The sequence below is a fragment of the Sander lucioperca genome, chromosome 4 (genome assembly GCF_008315115.2).
Source record: "Sander lucioperca isolate FBNREF2018 chromosome 4, SLUC_FBN_1.2, whole genome shotgun sequence".
In the NCBI taxonomy this organism is placed as follows: Eukaryota; Metazoa; Chordata; class Actinopteri; order Perciformes; family Percidae; genus Sander; species Sander lucioperca.
In genome coordinates this window covers 35,786,910-35,795,534 of record NC_050176.1, presented here as the reverse complement: position 1 = coordinate 35,795,534, position 8,625 = coordinate 35,786,910, and the positions used below count along the sequence as shown (strand labels likewise).

The 8,625-nt window shown below is 39.5% G+C and overlaps 1 protein-coding gene across 1 annotated transcript in view; it reads right to left on the bottom strand.

Annotated features, from left to right (window-relative positions):
- Positions 1–4,613: 4,613 nt before the first annotated feature.
- LOC116058479 (E3 ubiquitin-protein ligase TRIM39-like) overlaps positions 4,614–8,625 on the bottom strand; it is a 30,865-nt gene continuing 26,853 nt past the window's right edge. The window contains exon 4 of the mRNA XM_036000137.1: positions 4,614–4,844. The gene's annotated coding sequence lies outside the window, so the exon portion shown is untranslated. The remainder of the gene's footprint in view (positions 4,845–8,625) is intronic.

Sequence of the window (8,625 nt, the reverse complement as noted above, 5' to 3'; positions counted from 1 at the left end):
ACCTTTATATGTAGAAGTGACATATGACATGTGAACAGGACCCAGTCACACCTGTAGGGCTGCCAGTCAGCGCTCTGATTGGACAGTTTTCAGGTTAATTATGTAACGTGGGAGGAACAGTCTGAACTCATAACAGCATGTACACACCTCGAGTTTAATTTCAAGGAAACTGAAGTTGGGATTAGGGATGGGCGATACCACACTTTTAGGATTCGATACGATACTGATACTTTTTCTTGCATTTTCATCGATATCGATACCGATACCGTTAATTTCTTATTGTCAATTTTTGTCAGTAAAAATATTATTACATTTAAGACAAATCACAAGACAAATACAGACCATTTATACAAAATGTATTATGGTCAATACATAATAAAATTAAAATTAAAATAAATAACATAAATATGAATGAAATAAATTAAATATGAACAAAAACATACACATTTTCAGGCCCTTGGCTGTGTCGCTGTGGGCTGTGTCGCACATTGACGCTCATTCGCTCGTCTCCTGTCACGTGACATGGGCCAGCTCAATACACTGCCAGGTACAGGGGTGTCCCGGCACATAGTAATTTAAGTAAGTAATCTAAAACAGCTGAAAGTGATGCATACACCCCCAATTATTATTTTTTAGTTTATATCGATTTTTTTAAGGAAATCAATGCCAAATGAGTAGCGTGAGTATATCGATCTATCGATACCACAGGATCGATACGCCCATCCCTAGTTGGGATGTTATCTGTCCAGCTTTGGCTCGCCTCTTACTGCAGCTCTGTTGTTAGGTTTTGTTTCCTCGTACGTTTTTATTACTTTAGTAAAGTACAGATTTATCCCTGGATTAACATAAGGTGAAGTTGGTACTGTACCTAACTTCTATGTGAGGTTATTTTGAGGGGGAACTCTGAGCTGTGAGGTGTGAATTTCTTGTTTTTGACTGACCCCGTCGGTACTGGTCATTAGAAAAGGACTATTGGTAAGCTAATGTTAGCTTTGTGTTAGCAAGCTAAGGTACTTGAAAACATGAGACTGTATAACTTGTTTAATGTATCCAGATTTATTACAGAAACATAGCCTAAAACAACAACTCTCCCTCGTCTTCATGCAGCAGGTTCCTATGCACGGTAAACCAGCAGGTGTGAAGGGCGACCTGTGAGCAGGCCACCCCTCAATTTCCCACGGACACGCGCCCCAAACACTAACATTAGCCACCATAAGCTACTGGTCATACCAGACCAAGAAAGGTTGCATCAGGAAAACCCCTTAGTCTATTGTAAATGAGAGAGGATGTGTTTTATTGCTTATCATTTGTGCTTTTCATTTGTTTGTTTTTTCCTTTCTCTAAAGAGTTACTTAGTTTCACTTTAACTAATTTAACCAGCAGTCACAGTCCATCATGGTGACCTTTGACATCCATAGTCAAGCTGTCCAAACCAAAATCATTCTAGCCACATTGTTGACATGCTCCAATAAATCATTAGCCTGGTCCTACCAGACTCTCGTACATTTCATTTGTACAAAAGAGTCTGGTCACTCTCCATTGAAAAGTGTTGAAGGTGGGTACTCTGTTGAAGTTTAAAACTATTGGATCTGCTCAGAGACGCTCTGGATCTGCCATAACCAATCGCTAACGTTTGGTCGTGACGTCGGCTTAGCATCGCTAGCGTTCGCCTTAGCCAACTCCTTCACCACTAACGGAGCAAGCTTGAAAATCAAACTTTTCCCAAACCCCGTGGGGAGGAGGGCCACAACATCATGGACACCAACAAAACTCTTGCTCGGGCTTTAACTTCTGGATATTCGACAGCGTTGTCCAACGTACCGAATGGCTTCGCTCGCATCTTTCTCCACCGCCATTACGGAACTACAACTCTCAAACTAGCGCAAGACCTCAATGTCATCGTTGTCAGCCTTCCTCTGTTCGCTGATTGGACCGGTAAAGATTGGCCGAACAAAACCCGTGAATATACCGCAAACCCAGACGATGTACTGAAGGAAAATTAAAATTGAGCAGAAGTACGTAGGAGGGCGGAGCCAGGCTAATAAATCATGACATTCAACATAAATCTTAGGGTTTACGCCGTTATGCTTAGTCCATTAAAGGAGAACTCTTTTACACATCAAGGTCTGCTTGCAGGTTTTGGGGAGACAGTTGTAGAACCTTTTATGGTTTTAGAGGGAGCTATGTGAAGTCTTAAATTAACTTGCCTCATGTGACTTGAGTCAGTGTCATTGGGGGGCTGATGACTACAAGTTTGAAAATAAAAATAATGTGGGAGTGTTGAGTTAGAGAGCTGGAACAGCAGCAACCAGCAGGCAGGCAGAGAGCTCAGAGCTGCACTGCTGCCAGGCTTAAACAACCTGGAAACACTCAGGAGCTCCAGGTTAAACTAATGAGCACCTGCAGAGTTGGAAAGACAGATGAATCACAGCAAACTAGACGTCACGACGAAGAAGTCTCTCATCAATTTGGCTACGTTCAGACTGCAGGCCAAAGTGACCCAAATCCGTTTTTGTTGCTCATATCTGATTTTTTCACGACAATTTAAACAGTCCAAGTCACATGGCATCCAATCTTTTCTAGTTCTGATTTGGGCTACTTTCATATGTTGTCCAAATCTGTTCAGGTCAGATTTTAAAGAAAATGCGACCTCAGTCGTAATGTGAACAGTCAGTCGGAAATCGGAATTGAGCATTAAGGCCTGTAATCTGAACGTAGCCTTATACATCATAGCTACAGTTCACTGACCCGCCCTGCTGGGTGTGTGTGTGTGTGTGTGTGTGTGTGTGTGTGTGTGTGTGTGTGCGTGTGTGTGTGTGTGTGTGTGTGTGTGTGTGTGTGTGTCAGCGTGCCCTGTATTAACTACCAGTCATACTCCATTTAACCTGGATTCATGTTCCTGTTGTTGTTGTTCTCCAGTTGGAGTTTGATCAACCATCTGATACAGAGCGAGTTCTCATTCTCAGCCTGTTCTCTTGAAGCATTCGTTCCTATAGCTCTGAAAAGTAAGCAAGTAAAGCAAATCTTAACTCGTCGTTGACTTAAGTGCCTGCTTTTAATGTCTTAATCAGTTGCATGTTTTCATACATAAGGAGCTTTACACACAACCTTATCACAGCTGAATATTTCATCACTGTTAGAGCCTGGGTGGTCATTTACATTTAAAAAGGTTGTAATTCTAGTTCAAGTGAATTGTAGTACACCATAGTCAACTCTAATCAAATAAAACTATATTTATAATAATGTAATTTCCCACAAATTAGTGGCTAGCAAAAATGCTGTGTCACTAACTAAATAATAGCCAGAGTGAGGAATGTCAAGCCCTGAATGTAGGCCTATGTAATGAAATGCATACAAAAAGCTTGAGACGCTGACCTCCAAAGAGTTTAAACTGCAGAAACACTGAAGCCCAAAAACAAGAATTAACTTGTGACAACATGTTTAAACCTCGACTTTCATTCCAAGGAAACTGACGTTGAACTGTTGTCTGTCCAGCGATGCTCTGCCTCTTCACCGCCGCTCTGTTTTTTAGGTTTTGTTTCCTCATATTTAGATATGATTTTAGTAAGACACTCAGGTGTGGAGCAGGGGGACGGTAGCTTGTAAGGGGGACTAAGGGACGTGCACAGACATTTTGGGTGGCAGGGGCTCAAAGAAAAAGGTCTAATAGTAGTAGTAATAGACATTTAAACAAAACGATAAATAGGCCTAAATTAACATATTTCTGACTACCTTACCAATTTATTGTATGCGACTTATGCAATTGTTTAATAGCTTTAATAAATACTCAACAAGTAATCAGTTCACACAGAGTATTTTTAGCATTCACCAGGTTAATCACCATCAGCAAAGGAGACTCTGCTACAATGTGCATGTTTCTAGTTTCAAGTATATATTTAGAATAAGCACCAAGGAGAGGGACTTAGTTTCACTAAGAATTGGTTTATTTTGCAAATGGCAATAAATCATGATCATTCTTTTGGTGTTATTGGAATAAATAACACTTCAAAAAATCTTTTAGAAAACTAAAGTTATTTTTATTGTCAGACGTTACCCGCAAGAAGAAGCTCTGCAGAACAACTATAGAGGAAAACAGGAAAAATGTCTTAGGTACTTTGGCAGGCCGTTTTAACATTTAATCTAACCACACTCACATGTTTATAATAGCATTTCTCCAAGTCAAAATTATATTCTAACTATTCAGAATGGTAATTAAATATATCCACAATTTGTAGCAATTGTTTTTCATGATATCTACAACTTTGATTGTACTAGTCAAAACTAAATTTAAATCCTTAAATAGTATAAGTGGCCATTTTAACATTTAGTAGCTAGACTGGATATTTATTGCAGATATCTGTATTTAATTATTCCTAGTCAGAAAGAACTTTCTAGATATCTGCAATAGATTGTATTACAATATGTCCACATCCTGTTGTGTAGACCAGTTTTATTAAAGAACAGCAGTGCTAACAAAGCTCTGTTTACTGTGCATTTCCTCCAGTGCTCAAGTCACTGCTTACTCAGACCTTGTGTTCAAGAAATGCTTTATTTTACAGTTTTTATTCTACAATCACATATTTACAGATTTTCTTTGACTCATAAACCATCTTACAGAATTCAGGAAACAAACGGTATAACAACGACACATACTGTGTTCTGTAGACACTATGGGATGTAATAGGCCTTACTCTTAAATGAAACTTCATGACACAATGATATATTCAGCAATATGTTTTCTGTGGCTGCACATCAAATACAAATAAATGTGTATCTGATTACATAATCAACACATTAATTTGATGCATCATGACACACGTTATGTGGACGATATCTATTTAAACCTCTGTTAAACCCACAGACATTTATTATAACTTCCAGAAGAAATCAGTTTCTAAAGACACCAAATATGTCAAGATGAAGTTTGATTCAATTTGCTAAGAATTGCTGCACATTTAACCATATGATAATAAATGGAATAAAGTGTAAATCAATCACCACAGGAAACAGATTCTGTAGAAAATAAGATGAAAAATGTATGAATATGTACATTTGTTCCCTTGATTAAAAATAAATCAATAACTGAAATGAGATCAGTGATTAGTTTACTCTGACAGGAGAGATGATCAGAGGGGCAGAGTTTTTACCATCGTCATTATTATAAGGATTGAAGAATGGGAAGAGTTTCTCAGTGAAGGAGCAGCCAGTAAAGGAGTAGATAAGAGCTGCAGCATCTACGTCATAAAAGGAGACCAGACCCTCCTCATAATCCACAAACACCCCCACCTTCTGAGGCCGAGACTTCAAAGAGAGAAGGACTGGAGGGTCCGCAGCAGCTTTGCAACTCATTTCCATTTCCCAACCATATCGTCCAGTTACCATACTGTGGGTTCAGTGGGATTGCTCCCTTCCTGTTGATCGACTCTCTGGCCACTCCTAAATCCCATTTAGTCTTTCCTTTAACTTGAACCTCAAAGTAAAATCTGCCTGAAGAGAAATTCTGCATTCCTAAAACAATACAATAACGAGAAAATCTCTCTGGGTTGTCTGGGAGATTCTTCCTCACATCACCATAATTCACTTGTTTCCCATCATCAGACAGGATGAGTCTAGGATTTGCTGTATCAGGATTAAGAGTCACATCCACTGCATACTGCTGGACCCTCTTCAGCTCAGACTCAGCGAGCCGCTTCTTCATCTGTTTAACAAGTGTCTCTTCCAGCTGAACCACAGCTTTCACCAAAGACCCCTCATATGATGATGGACGGACGCTGACCTCTGTCCAGTCTCTCACGGTCCCTCTGCCCTAGGCGACCACCTTAGTACTCCAGATCAATTAGAAAATATATCTTTATCAATTTATGTAAAGATATGGTTTAAGCAAATACATGTGAAGACCACAGAAAAGAAATAAAATCAAAACAATGTCCAAATTCAGGCAGGTCGACCCTTTGGATCTGAAAAAGGACTTCTATTTCCTAGACCCCATTTCCCTAAGCGTCGAGAAAAAAGAAAAACATCTGAGGTCTCCATATATTCACTTCATGGCAGAAAACATCATTCTTCAAACAATCAATGCAAGAACAAATTCAAAGTATATGTTACACAAATTATGTATTACTCTACAAACATGTATATATATCAGACAAACACAGGAATGTAGTCCACTACATTGCAGGTTCTCAGCAATGTTGAATATCAATGCAGTGTTGGTGTGGTGAAATCTGAACAGATCCACACCGTCCTGGTTCAGAAGTCTCCTAGTTCCTTCATATTGTCCATATTTGCATCTGAATCTCCCTCTGCACATTACCCCATATGCTCTGGAAGAAAAGAAAACACTGACCAGTATCGTTTGCAAAACAAAACATGAAAATTAAAACATCAAAATAAGAATAAAAATTAATAATATCAAAAATAATATATGATAATATGAATCACATTCCAATATGAATCACATTCCATTTCCCCCACGTTGAGTAATAAGACGATACTAAATACCACTACAGTATCCAAAGAAACGTGAAAAAAGCATACAGGAAAAAACTAAAAATTAAACCTAACCCTCATTTAAATGAAATTTCTAATTCCCTCTTTGCCGACCATTGATAGTCAACAACAGGGCCCCAACTCTCTCACCATAACCTCAATAACGTAGTACTATATGGAATACATTTAAATTGAATATATGTAGGCATAAGTCAAAGTTATAAATCATCAGATACAACAAGTCCTTGGTGGGTGGAGGTTGTTGGATGTTTAGGGACTGGACACTCTGGAGAAGATGGAGGTGGTCTTCAGAGCGTAACACCTGCTCCACCTCAGTGCTCCTCTTCATCAGCTCAGAGATTTCCTGTTCCAGCTCTTTGATGAAAGCTTCGGCCTGTTTTTCTGTTTTCTGCTTCTCTTTGATCGTGTTGATGAACTCATTCAGGCCTCTCTCAACAGACTCCTTCAGAGAAGTGAAGACCTGAACACCTTCTGCTATCTCTCTGTCTGCATCTTCCTCACTGAGGTCGACTGAGTGTTTGACCTCCTGAATCTTCAGTCGTCTCTTCTGGATCATCTGCTGAATTTCAGCCCCTGTCTTCCCCAGCTCTACCTTCTTCCCTTCATATTCTTCTTTCAGAGGAACAACATCATGCTTCTTGTGATCTAAAACAGTGCAGAGCATGCAGACACATGTCTGGTCGGTCTGATAGAACAGCTCCAGAGGTTTATTGTGCTCAGTACACATCCTGCCTTCCAGGGTCTCCACAGGGTCGATCAGCTGATGTCTTTTCAGGCCTGACAATGTCAGATGAGGCTCCAGGTGAGTCTCACAGTAGGAGACCAGACACACCAGGCAGGACTTTAGGGCCTTCAGTTTGGTTCCAGTTCAGACGTCACAAGGAACTGCTCCTGGTTTGGACACCTGTTGTTTGGAGCTGCTGCTGCTGGCTTTCTGTTGAGCTGACCTTCTGAACTGAGCAACCATCTCAGAGATGAAAGTGTTGACCCTCAAATCAGGTCTGGTGGTAAAACCCTCCTTACACATTGGACACAGGTACTGGTCATTAGTATTCCAGTGTTCAGTGATGCAGTTTTTGCAGAAGTTGTGACCACATGGTGTGCTGACAGGATCAGTGAACACATCCAGACAGATAGAGCACAGAAACTGATCTTCAGATTGCAGATAGTTTGCAGCAGCCATATCTACACATGGTGCGAAAGAAAAGGAAAAACATTATTCAAAATATAGGTTATTTAATGTTGCAATCAATGATGAACATGCCCTCGCACATTCGGGTCGTGGATACTGATGGAGCTCCAGTCAACATGCCTCTTGCATTATCCAGGATCATCAGACACTGTGGGCATGAGTTAGATGTTATTTCCTGCGTGAAGTGTTTGGCACTGAAAATGAGGTATTGTATATTTTGTACCACTTCCTGTGTACACTATGTGCCGCTGGATAACACACACTAATGTAACGTAATGTTGCTGTGAATCATATGTAGACCACACCATGTAATTGTCGTCAGCAATTTGGGGGAGATTGGACAGCGTGAAGTCAAGTTAACAGCTTTGATTGACATTTTTTTGTTCATTTTTCCAACTAAGGCCTTTCATACATTAGGGGGAGGTTATGAAGCTCGCTATTAAAGCATGAACGTCCGCTGAATATTCTCGCAACGTTCACAGGTTTTAATGTGTGAGTTGAATTTTGTGAATTTTAGGGGTATCAACAATGAATTAAGGGTGTCAAAAACGTGTTCAAAGGCTGATAGTAAATTGGGAGCGCTGTAGAGCCAACATGCCGTACCCAAAGCCCAATTGCGACATCAAATCTAAATAATTACTTGTTTGAATATGGGTGTAAAAGATTGTAAGTTTGTGTGTATCCTAAAGACCTAAAACATGAAAATATACGCACATAATCCAAAATGGCTGACCCTTGTCAAAATTAAAAGACATCAAAACGTTTTAATTAGGGCTGTCAAACGATTAATTTTTTTTAATTGCGATTAATTGCTGAATTTCTATAGTTAATCATGATTAATCGCATGTTTTATCACATGATTAAAATTCTATTATTTTGCATTACAGAAATGTTTTTAAGTACATATTAACAATGGAAAAACA